General features: G+C 44.6%; 1 long non-coding RNA gene across 1 annotated transcript; it reads right to left on the bottom strand.

The window, feature by feature from the left end:
- Positions 1 to 1171: 1171 nt before the first annotated feature.
- On the bottom strand, positions 1172 to 11241 carry LOC146338453 (uncharacterized). Its single transcript, XR_014784751.1, has 3 exons — positions 11102 to 11241; positions 7918 to 7975; positions 1172 to 1379 (listed from the first exon to the last, which is right to left on the bottom strand). It is a non-coding gene; the product is annotated as an uncharacterized LOC146338453 (long non-coding RNA).
- Positions 11242 to 13245: the final 2004 nt, after the last annotated feature.

Raw genomic sequence — 13245 nt, 5'->3', positions numbered from 1 at the left:
GTTCCCGCTGCCATGCCTGACTCTATCTGCAACAAGTTGGGCCAGTTTGCAGATTTTCTGGGGATTTTGCATATTTTGGAGTGGGAGGAAAGGTCTGCAATTTGTGCAAATTTCTGAGCAATTTAGACAAATCACGGGTGTATTTGCATGATTTGCACAAATTTGGCTGTAATTTGTACAAATTGCAGAACCTTCCAAAAGTAGTGCACAGAACAGTTCCCAGAGTTCAGGGAACAGCCTGCAGCTTGGCTTGCGGGCACGAAGCGTGTTGTACATGCTGAGGAACTCGGCTGAGCCAAAAAAAAAGGACCAGTTTTCTCAGCAATGGACATCCCTAGTGGAATCATGCTTCATCACCAGTGATGGGACAGCACCCTCCACTGCACCTCAGGGCAGCAGGTTGGCAGGCTGAGTGGCACACACTGCTCTGTCCTTCAACACTTTACCACCATTTCCCAACCCTCCACATTTGCTGCCTGTGGCAGCCACTTCACTCTGCCTCGTGGTTGGTCCAGCCCTGCGGGCAAGATAGAGTATTTTCAATTTTAACCAATACTTTAAAAAAAAAAAAGTAGATAAGAAAATGAACTAGTTTTAAACTTCCCTTGGTTTGGGAAAATAACATTTTACATGAATATAAAGTTTCTCTTTTGAACTACCAGGCTTTAGGCTGTGATAAATAATTAGATTTGGAATTAGCCTAAAATCCTTCAGAAGGGAGGGAGGGAAAGGAAAGAGGCATCAAGGATTCACTGATTTTGTCTTTCCTGTGAAGTTTTACAGTTCCCTGGCCTGAAAGGATGGTTTATTTACAAAGAAAAATGCCTCATTTGAATTAGAATGCCTCAATACCACACTGACAAATTTCACACAGGCATCTAAGACACAGAGGAATTAATTATTTCTAATATGTTTGGAAAGGTCATGAAATTGAAATACATTCAAATTATTTCAAGCCCCATGAAATATATTTCTGTATTCTTTAGAGTACAATCCTACTCAGAAGTAAGTCACACTGAGTTCAATGGAGCTTATTCCCAGGTAAGTGGATGTTTAGTGCTGCAGCCTAAGGATCCAATTTGGAGCCAATGTTTGGGCAAACGAACTATCTGCAGAAATGTCCTCTCGCCCAAGGTAATTGGATATGATTGCACAAACCTGATTGTCTTTTCAATTTTTATTAGTAAGAACTACACTTTTGAATAAGCTGATAGCAAAAATGTAATATGACACCGTTAACAGGACTATAGTTAGTCCAATGATTAAAAAAAAAAAATCACTATCTTTCACAGGGTTCTTCCATTACTGCTTTCCCCTAATATGTATCAATGTCACTTCTTCATTGCTGTTCTTTCCCATCTTCTGATTATTGCTATGACCTGCAAAAGAAAAAAAAAAGGGGGAAAAATATGTCTGGGCCAAGCATTTGAAATCAGCCCTAGGCATCAGACGCTTGGGAGATGATCATTTCTTTGCCTCTGGAGCATGCAGTCATACCTTTATCACCTTTATTCATAGGTCTCAGTAGCGCATCTCAAAACTGGACCACAGCAGGACAAAGGAAAAGAGTAGGGTGGGTGGACCTCAAGTTGTGGGATGAGTGGTGGTGGAGCCCAGACCCAAGTGTAAACAAGTGGCAGTGGTGGAACCAGATGCAAAATGGTGACTATAAGGGCCAGAGGCTAAACAGTAGGAGAAACTTCCTACCACTGACAGTTGTTTGGCAGTGGAACAGACGGGCTTGGGAGATGGCGAACTCCCCTTCATTGGGGGCAGTGGAGGCTCCGATTTTGGTAGGGCAGTGGATCCATTCTAGGTTTCAGTCACAACCAGCCAGACCTCCATAGGAGCTATCCAAGGTTCTGAAGCCATCTTGTGGATGAGATTCAGCACCTTGGATAGGTCCTTTAGCATTCTGGCTGGTTCTGGCTTAAACCAAGAGTGGATTCACACCTCACTGAAATCGAAGCCACCAGCCTTCACTGGTTGAGGTATTTAAGCAGAGGCTGGAAGGCCACCTATCAGGGATGCTGTGCATGCACCCTGTAGCGCAGACCCTACATTAAATGATGGGTTAGACTAAATTAGGAGTGTCTAACCTCTTTCAGCCTAAGGGCCAAATTCAATTTTGGAGAAGCTCTTGGTGGGGGCACATTTCGGTGGAGGGTGTGACTGACAGCAAAAGAGGATGGGCATCACATTCCTTCACCCTCTCCCTTTGCAATCAGCACACTCCAGGAAACAAAGCTTCAGACCAACACTACCTTATTAGTCAACGACTCGCTTCTTTACAAATGCAGATTCTAGGAAACTCTCAGACTGCATAGAACCACGTAATCCACACCTCTGCGCATATCAGTAGAGGAGCTGAAATGGAAGTTAAAGAACTTGCCAGCAGTCTGAACTGCACAATCAGACTTGCTTCACAGGGATGTCCCTCTTTTAGGGTGGCTCCCTCCTACATTGGCTTCCATGAGTCGCTAGCCTGGCAGAGCATCTGAGCCCGGCCCCTAACTTTTCCCGCTTTGCTCTGCTGCAACAGACACTAGTGTCCCTCAAGTCATGCCATGGCCTCGCCTCTCTCCTCCTCTCCCTCCAAAACTTGAGTTCTCATGGTGAGGGAAGGGGGGAGCCATTCAGGCTGGGCCATCTGTGTGTCAAGGTCTTGGGAAGAAAGTCATGCCATACCTGGGCTCACTAAGGAGGGTGCCACCCTCTGTTCTTGCTGTTCCCTTCTGAATCCAAATCTGAACTGCCAGACATCTCCACACCCCCAGGTTCATTCTTGACAATGGGGCCATCTCAGAAAGGGTGAGGCCAAAATTCCAAAATACCAGCATATTCTAGTTTAAAACTCTTAATGCCAGCCACTAAGCCATACAAGAGGAGTTTCAACCATTGTGTGAGTGTGGGGGGGGGGGAGTCAGGAAACCACCCAAGGATTGGTGGTTGGGGAAAGGAGCTTGGTCATCTGGGGAACCCTTGAGGTCCAAGTTGAGTCTCCAGGTGGGCCAGATTTGGCCCACAGGCCTGAAGGTCAACACCCCTGGACTAGATAGTCTGCAATGTCTCTTCTGATTCAGTTATTCTACTTGCTGTCCACCTTATTCTGAGTTAAACTGCATACAGATCTATATCTGAAGCTGCATTCTGGCACTTTCCCTTCATGCAATTAACATCACATTACAAGGAGATTGGGGCCACAGCTTCTGGCCCTGTCCCCACCACACATTGGGGGAAGGTCAGTAGACAGGACATGTCTAGTGCCTGAGTTTGCTTTTTTTTCCTCTTCCCTCCTGATCAATTTTTCCTTTTGTGTCATCTCCATTAGATTGCAAGTCTATGGAGGGGAGCCTACATATGTAGAACAGGATCCCCTCTTCAGATCTCCCCCAACTTGTGGGGTGGTAGGACTGGTGGAGATGTGACATGAGGATAGAACCAGCAGGCATAGCTCCATGATTCCTCTCATGTGACAAGACTCTACAGCCAAAATGAGAGATGTTGAAGGAAGCTGTTTGAGGGGGTGGAGCATGATGAGCTTTCATGCCCCCCCCAATCCAGACTTAGTTCCGTTTTCCACTAACTGGCCTGGCTCTGTCTGCAGTGAGTTGGGCCAGTTAGTGAATTTTCCATATTTTTCAAATTGCACAAATCACAGCCACAATGTACACAAATTTGCATAATTTGTGGAACATGCACAAATTACAGCTGTATTTTGTGCAAATTACACACATTTGCACAATTTGTGGCCGGGACCAAATAAAAGCTGCAAAAAGTCCCCAGAGTTCAGGGAAAACCTAGGGATTGGCTCAAAAATGCAAGCCAAGTTGAGCAGGCAGCAGAAATCCATCAAGCCCCAAAAGGGCCAGATTTCCAAACAACAGATATCCCTAGCTAAAACATACATTACTCAAAATCTGTATCTACCACAAATGTCCCTTTTTCCCACCATTACAGTAGGCACAGGGGCCCAATTCGGATCTTCAAAAAAAAACCCGACTCCCCATGCTCAGTTCCCAATCTGTTTGAGAGTGGGAATTTCAGCATGTGTACCTTGCCATGCTAACATTCATAAAATCATAGGTTGGAAGGAGCCTATAAGACCATCAAGTCCAACCCCCTGCTCAGTGCAGGAATCCAAGTCAGAGCATCCCTGACAGATGGCTGTCCAGCCTCGTCTTGAACGCCTCCAGTGTGGGAGAGCCCACCACCTCCCTAGGTAACTGGTTCCATTGTCATATTGCTCTAACAGTCAGGAAGTTTCTCCTGATGTTCAGCCAGAATCTGGCTTCCTGTCACTTGAGCCCATTATTCTGTGTCCTGCACTCTAGGATGATTGAGAAGAGATCCTGGCCTTCCTTTCTGTGACAACCTTTCAATTTCTTGAAGAGCACTATCCTATCTCCCCTCAGTCTTCCCTTCTCAAGGCTAAACAGGCCCAGTTCTTTCAGTCTCTCCTCACAGGGCTTTGTTTTCAGTCCCCTGATCATCTTCGTTGCCCTCCTCTGAACCCTCTCCAGCTTGTCTGCATCCTTCTCCTGCACAATGAATAAAAGTGCAGGAGCCCTGCCCTCTTTTTGTATGTGACCACCCTAGTCTGAAGGGACACAATGCAGCAATCTTGCTGAAGGGCTAGTTCTTGATGGATGACAATGGGGAACCTCCTGTATAACACCCTGAATTTCCCAATGGGATAAAAGTGTGATATAACTGTAATTGATGGACTCCATCCCATACTGCAGCCTTCCCCAATCTGATGCCCTCCAGAAGTTTTGGACTACAATTCCCAACATTCCTGACCATTGGCCATGCTGCCTGGGGCTGAAGGGAGTTGAAGTCGAAAACAACTGGTGAGCAGTTGTTTTGGTGGTGCCATCATTCTTTTGGCCACCAATAAATCAGTGCAGCCAACACCTCACCGCCAACCCTTCAGTGTAAGAAGAAGAAAAACCTGTCTGCGGCCTGGGATACCATTAATATGAATATTTGAATTTCTTTATCCTTTGACTGGAGCTGCAGTTTACTTAACCCTCTTCCTAATGCTGCATGATGTCATTCTAATTGCAGCCACCCACGAAGCAATTGTTTTCTTGCTACAGTTGCTTCTACAGAATTGAAACATGTTTAATGAAGGCAAGAATGATCACATCAATAGACTCTTTTCTTTCCTTTAGCCTGGAGTATTTATGAGTCATCAAGACGATGTTTATTATCTTGCATGATTCTTGGCTTGATAGCACAAATATTAATGGTCATTTGCTTCCCTTCATGTTTGCATTGTTGCATCCCCACCCCACCTCCAGAAATCAATACAAGCACAAATGAACAATGAGCAGGGAAAACTTTCCAATGCAACCCGCTCATGAAGATTCCCAGCCTCATTTTTGTTCCTGCCAAAAAGGGTCAATATTAATTGATGACACCTTGGTAGCAGAATAAATGTTCTTGGCTATAAACACTGAGAGACACACTAAAGCAGCTTTCCCCAACCTGGTTCCCCTTCAGATGTGTTGGAGCCTAACACATAATAGTGATATTGTTTATTTTGTATGCAAGGTAAACTTTCATATGATCCTGGATCCCAGACAGGTCCCTCTCTCTGGTAACCACCCACCTAAGTTCCAATGTTGGGGGAACTTGGAGAAGGACCTTGGTGGCTGATCTTAACTGACAGACAGGCTCTTATGGAATCCACAGTCCCAAATCATTAAGAACTATGTTCTGTTAGGAATACAGGAAGCTGCCTTATACTGAATCATAATATTGGTCTATTGTGCCCAGTACTGTCAACATTGGTGGGCAGCAGCAGCTCTCCGGGGTTTCAGAGTTTTTCCCAGCCTGACCTGGAGATGCCACCAGGGATTGAACCTGGGACATTCTGCATGCAAATCATGTGCTCTACTGCTGAATTACAGCTAGAGGACTAAAGATCTCTCACATAGAGGGCTCAGCATCATCACAAAACTATAAATCCCAGAGGAGTTACATTGAGTTAATAAGGCTCTTGGAATGGCTTACAGAGAGCAAGAATAAGACAGTCCCTACCTTCAGACTTGTCATCGAAAAGGACATGACACAAAAGGAAAAAGGGATGAAGAGGGAAGAGGAAAAAAGCAAACTCGGGCACTAGCTCTTAATTTCCAAATTCTTGTTGACAACTATAATGGAAACAATTTCAGGAGAGAAGGAGCCAAAGTTTGCTGGTCTCATAGCTGAGAGGATGGAATGGCCATGCTTCTGTTTGCTCCCTTGTTGCTGCCTGACAGAATGAATTAAACTGATATCCGCTTGTATTATATCCAAACCATCTTCCCTTGGTGACATTGAGGGCTCAGGGCAGAGTGGTAATGATTATTTAATATGAATTTTCTTTACAAGTGATTGCAAATAATATATGCACCATTTTCTCAGTGGATCAGAGTTAACAGTCTTTCTGGGTTAAAAAAAATAAAAAAAAATCTGCTACAAAATGAAAAGAATGCAAAATTGTCCTCTTTTCTATATGAAAGCAAGGAACTTCCTTCTATCTCCTCGTGTTTAATGTAATAGATTTTGCCTGGCCACTCACTTTAATTAGTGAGCCATTATTCCAACAATGCCATACACATGGGGTGACAGAAGTTCATTTCTAGTTTGCAGAATGTATAGCTAATATAGTCCAGCTGGATTCATCACAGAGGAGAGAAAGGATGTCTTGAAAGAGTGAAGAAGGAAATGAATTCAGTACTTCATGTCAGCGACATTCTGCATCTGGAGGGATTTGCTTTACATGCTGTAATTATGAATGGGTTACACAGAGACAATTTCATTAGTCAATTTAAAGAGAAGGAAGAAGAGGAAAAGACAAGACGATGTCTCCTATTACTTGCCCATTCTAAGATAAAGGGATATAGAAAAGAATTAATTTCAGAGGCTCTTGGAGTCTCTGTATACCTGATCAGAAGCTAAGGTGGCAATCCTTTGCATGTTTAGACAGAAAAAGTCCTACAACTCCCAGTATTCCCAGGGAGCTAAAAATCCTAGGGAGCTAAAAAAAAATCCCAGGGAACTAAAAACAGCCCAATGAGGACTGAGCATGCTCAGCAGCTGCCAAATGCGGATTTTTTGTTGGGGAGAGTGGAAAAAGATGGAAGGGGAATGGAGTATCCTGGAAAAGGCCATGGCTGGCTTGAATCCTGAACAGGAGCACTGCACTCCATATAGCAGTGTTTTGTTGTAGATCTCATTTGTCATAGCTAATAGCCACTGAGAGATCTCCCTTCCTCCTCCTCCTCCACCCCCCCCCATTCTGGCTGAGACTGATGGGAGCTGAAGTCCAGCACATCTGAAGGGAACCAGATTGGGGAAGCCCATCTCAAATGCTTTAGCCTGTCTTTGTAGGAAAGCACACACACCATTTTGCTTCTACTTCTTCTGCAGCTTTTCCTTTTCAGAGACGAGATGGCAGAACTGTCCACAATATCTCAAAAAGGGTCCTCACTATTGATGTTGTGAAGGGAGGAAGGGGGGTACCCTAACACCCAGCAGTGTAGGGAGGGACAAAAGGTTACTTGGATTGAACACCAACCCAGCAAGGTAGGCTGCCACCACCCCTTACGTCCAACTCAGCCTGAGCCAGGGGACTCTCAGACCTTACAGGACCCCCTTAAGGCTAATGAAACAAGGGCCCAAGCTGGCACCCTCTATTTCAGAGCTGTAAGCCTGAAACCTTAAACAGTAGCAATAACCAAGAGGAAGGGTCTGGACTGAGTATCAAGGCTTAATTGGAATGAAGCACATGCCTTCAATTATGATAGGTGGTAAGTTTATTTACAAAAAGGGGAAAGGGAATAGAACAGAACAGAACCTGAGCAAAGTTAGAAATTATATTTACAGGGCAAAACAACAATCGTGACTAAACCTGTCTATACATACCAGTGGCATGGTCTTCACTAGAACAGGACCTCAGAAAGTGGAGCCTCCAAAGCAAACCCTGGATAGGGGGAAATGAAAGCAAGCAAAGACTCAAGCACATTTTATGCATTTTATCCCCAAACATGCATTTTTATACACAGTTTGGTACACTTGCAATGCAGGAGCTGTACTGCAAAATGCATTGAAAAACAAAAAATCTGAATAACTTTGTTCCAATCTGTGTATTAGTCCAGAAAGTGCAAATAAGATCAGTTCACTTTAAAAAAAACAACAGACCACATTATAAATTCTCAAGCATCCCTTAAGTTACATAGCAGTGTGTGGGAGGAAACTCTTTGGGATCAGGAGTTATGCTAGGGCCATTGAGGAAAGACTTTAGAGCTGGATTTGGGCCGGGGAGCCCAGATTCCAACCCCTTTTCTAGATTTACATTATCTGGGAGCTCTTAGAAATCTTATGAGGAATTTTGGCAATCAGTGGCACGTGTGAGCATGTGCGTGTGCGCACACGCATGTTTGTTTGAAATAGCAATTTGATAATCATCGTTGTGTGTGTTTGACACAGAGAATTTTGGCTATTGGGAGGTATAGAAATGAAATAAATGAAATGAAATTATTGTAGTTATCACATGTTAGCCTGGCAGTTTGACATTTCTATTTCCCCCTTCCCTCGATATCACACCTAATTTGTCCCCCAGTGGCTGTGTTGTGGGAAGATGTCTCCCCCACCCCATAAATTCACTTCTCTGATTTCTCTGTTTCTTCTTTGTACCTGTGGAAAGCATCTCTAAGTATGCCCCCAAAATCCTTGTTATTTTTCAGGACAAGTAACATCCATTTCTTTGGAACAATAAATAAAGAAACCCTCTCCCTTTTCCTTTTCTTCTATGTTTTTTTTATCCTTTGAAGAAAATCATTTTAAAATGGGTGAGATAAACACAATCCAAGTTTGTAATAAGTTCAGTTACTGGGGTGGATAGAGAACAGCAAAGAAAGAGGAAAAGATTAACTGCATCAATGGGCAGAGCCTCCTCCTCCTACTGAGATCAAGGAAGAAAATGGTAGAAAATAGGATGGCTTTCTGCAGCCCTTTTCACCATATTTCATCTCAGTTCATGATTGTTAAGGGACAACTAAAGTAAATGCATCTTTCCGTGATCACAGAAGTCAATTATCATTTATCAACTTTAAACGAGGCCGTGAGAAAGACTGAAAATGAAGGAATTAAACTTCAGATGGCTACTGCTAGGAAGCTCACTTGGAAAAGTGCTTGAGGGGGGTTTAAGACCCATCACAATTTTAAATTGGCACACAGCACATGCTGACTTGCCTCAATGCTCTTGAAAATTTGACAGTCCTACGAGGATATCAACAGATGCAAAAGCCAGTTTGAGAAGCCACACTATCGCATGAAGTTAAACACCAAAGAAAAAGAACCAGGGTAATATAGCCAGACCGGTTTCTTTGTTACTCTCCAGTGAGGTGTCTTGTTAGTCTGAGCTGACACTGATTTGAGCTCAAACACATGCAGATGTTGTCACATCTGTATGGTTCTGCTATGCATTTGGAACATGATTTTTCCCATAGATGTCCCACCACTACCACCAGGAAAGGAGATCCAGTGTACAATTCATCCATTCATTTATGATTCAATAGCCAAAGCTGTCTGGGTCATCCACAAAAATTAAAACCTTTAAAATACATTATAAAAAACATATACATACAAACATATCAACAGACAGCACACAGGGAGGCACACATATATCTAAAACAATTTTAAACAACAATATGAAACAATTTTAAACAACAATATAATGATATGGGGTGGGGAATTTCTATGAAAGTGCAACATTTATCATGCAGGATGATTTATCATGCTTTTCTTTAAATGCCCCTATAATTTAAGGAAGATCAACCTGGACCCAACTGGATCTAATTGCCTCTTAAGAACTCAGTTCATTGTTTGGCCTTGTCAAATTTAGTTACCACCTGCTTTCCTTTATGTGTCTAGTTTTTTTCAGAATGTAAGGGCAAGGACTGAACAAGTGTCCCAATTTGTATTTCTGTATAATGGTTAGTTACAGTAGGACAGCCTTCCCCAGCCAGGCCAACACACAGCAGGGCCTCCAGCTGCAGCTGGGCTGCTGCAGACGCAAATGGCGTCCTGCGTAGGGGATGCCATTTGCGTCCCTACGCCGGCCCGTGATAGGCTACGTATATATTTACGTAGCCTATCATGGCTAAAGCAGGGACGCAAATGGCGTAGTGGCCGCCATTTGCGTCCCTGCTTTAGCCGTGATAGGCTACGTAAATATATACATAGCCTATCACGAGCTGGTGTAGGGACACAAATGGCGGCCGCTACAACAGCTGCCATTTTTGGCCTCAGCAGCCTGGCAGCAGCCGGAGCCACCACCGTCACTGCCACTGCTGCTTCATCCACTGCCGGAGCCGCCACTGCCACCAGAGCCACAGCCAGGTAGGCTCTGTTTCGCAGGGCTTTCGCGGGGTGGTGGGTCGGGTTGGGTTGCTCCATTCCACCACGGATTCTGGGGGGCTGAAGTCACTGGAATTCGGCCTCCTTGGGATCCGTGGCAGAATTCTCTAACATCCCTAATCTATTCCAACATCCTGTTCACACAGTTGCCAACTAGCCACCTGTGAGAAGCCCACAAGCAGGACATAAGTGCAATGTCAACTCATACACAATTTTTGTGAACCACATAGAGAGCTTCGGCTATCGGGCAGTATAGAAATAAATAAATAAATGACGCAGAGGCATAATGCCTGTATTGATTAAGTACAGTCCTCCATTCTACCAACTGATCTACTGAAGGGAATAAATTTTCCAACTGTGTCTACGTCTTCAGTAAATGACAGCGGTTCAGAAAGGGTTAGCCAAGGAGTCTCTGGCCCAGATATTATCAGAACTGATTCAACTTTTCATTAAGTCTTCCTGTTCAGCAATAATTTGAAGACAGCGTAATCCTCCTCTCCAGAACAGTTTCCCTGTCCCATTACCTGGGAATATCGGAACAGATCCTACCCCTAATAGATTGTCCATTACTGACTTCACTGGCAGCTGGGCCAGTCCAAGGCATTATGTTGCCTGAGGCAAAGGACAAGATGGTGCCAGCGGCACCCGCCCCCACATTCCACGTACTGGACAGGCAGTTAAATCTTACCTCAATGCTGGGGATGGGCAACGTCCTCCACTGCATCTGAGGGCAGCGGGCTAGCTCAGTGGGCAGGTTGAGTGGCACACACAGCTCTGCCTTCCAAGCACCTTCCCACCATTCCCTGCCCCTCAGCATCTCCTGTTTCCTGCTGCGTCATGGTGGACTGCCCCTGCTGGCATTAGGATCAGTTCCATTTTTATAATTAAATTGCTGACAGGTAGAAAACTTTCAGTATCTCAGAAGTTACCGTTAACTGCAATAAATGTCATATTTTGAACTGAATGTTCCTTTTGTGTGTGCGTGTGCCGCAACTGCATTATGAAAAGAACGCACATTTAGGAAAGCCACTCCTGGCAGGCACGAGCGTGTGGAAAAGCCGCCAAAATCTGAACAGAGCGTTAAACATTCTCTGCAATCATTGGCAAATGTATTTCAGATGGCAGAGAGAAGGGTGTTTTTGTTTCCTTTTGACTCATTTTAGGACTTCTTCCTTCTTTTCTTTTCTTTTAAATAAGAAACACCTGTGAGAACAAATACAAGAGTAATTATGTGTTCAGTCATGGGAAAAAAATACATTTCTGTAGCCAGCAAAACAAACAAACAAACAAACAAAAACCTACCACAGAATGAAAATCCAATTCTAGCTTAAATATTAAAATGGGAAATAAGTGACTATGAACCAAGTATATTGACTTGCTAGATATACATGCACAGAAGCAGAAAGCTGGGGGGAGCATCTGAAAGTCTGGTACAAAAAGAAAATTAAATGGCCGTGGTTTTGAATGGGTGCAAAGTGGCATCATTTTATCCTTTGCCATCGGGGAGGGAAGAAGAGTCATATCATTTTTGTTTTAGATATATGTTGCTGTTGTGTGTGTTATTTGCTCTATGTCATTATGCAAATGGTTTTACATTTTATATTGTATTTTAATCATTTTTAATTTGGGGGAACTGCCCAGACAGCTTCAGCTATGGAGTGGTATAGAAATATAATAAATGAAATGAATGAAATTAAATGTTACTTGTGTGCTCCACAGATGAAATAACATGCATGGCCACCTAAAGGGAGCCCCTGTAAAATCATGGAAGTCCAGGGTCTAAAATTACCTAGCTGCACCACTGTTCGTAAGCCATATGTTCCAGAGCAAAATGGATTCCTGAGCTGAGATGGCAGGGTAATGCCAGTAGGGATGTTGGAGAATGCCGCCACGGACACCAGTGAGGCCAGATTCTTTAGGATCCAGCCCCCTGGAGTCCGTGGCGGAACGGAGCAATCCCCCCCCCACCCCACAGAATCCCCCCAAGATGGAGCACACCTGGTGGTGGTGGCAGCAGCGGCAGCTCCGGTCATCTTCCGGCCACTGCCAGGCTGCGGCTGCAATTGGTGGCCGCTATGCCGGCCGCCATTTGTGTCCCTGCCAAGCTGTGATAGGCTACGTAAGTATCTACGAAGCCTACCATGGCAAAAGGCAGGGACGCAAATAGCGGCCGCTACGCCATTTGTGTCCCTGCCTTTGGCCATGATAAGCTACATAGATACTTACATAGCCTATCTTGGCTTGGCAGGGACACAAATGGCGTAGCTGCCACCATTTGTGTCTCTGCCTTTTGCCGTGATAGGCTACGTATATATTTACATAGCCTATCATGGCAAAAGGCAGGGACATAAATGGCATAATGGCCACCATTTGCGTCCCTGCCTTTTGCTGTGATAGGCTATGTAAATATATATGTAGCCTATCACGGCCTATGCAGGGATGCAAATGGCAGCTGCTACAGCGGCCGCCATTTGCAGCCGGCACAGCCCAGCAGCAGACGGAAGTCTGGCTGCAGGCAGCCCTGGCCAGCAGCTCCACAGAGTCACCGTGGAGTGGAGCCGGCTGGGGAGGATTCCGAGGGGAGGGACAGAGTGCCTCCCCCCCACCGTGGATGCCCCAGAAAGGTAAGTACGTTTCGTACATCCCTAAATGCCAGTAAGGTCAGTAGTGCACACTCCATGTGCCAGAAAGCTGATACATCTGGAGCACCTTTGGAACAACAGTGACCAAAACCCAGCAGACTTATGTCTGCTTCAACCCACTGAAATCAGTGGGTTCCAACCAAGGCTATCATTTATTTTTATCCTGCCCTTCCATCAAAGAACTCAAAGT

The sequence above is a fragment of the Heloderma suspectum genome, chromosome 9, assembly GCF_057233095.1.
Source record: "Heloderma suspectum isolate Gila_16-S chromosome 9, 16-S_ref, whole genome shotgun sequence".
NCBI classification, from domain to species: domain Eukaryota; kingdom Metazoa; phylum Chordata; class Lepidosauria; order Squamata; family Helodermatidae; genus Heloderma; species Heloderma suspectum.
The sequence above is the reverse complement of the archived record's forward strand: the minus strand, read 5'-3'. Positions and strand labels throughout refer to the sequence as shown.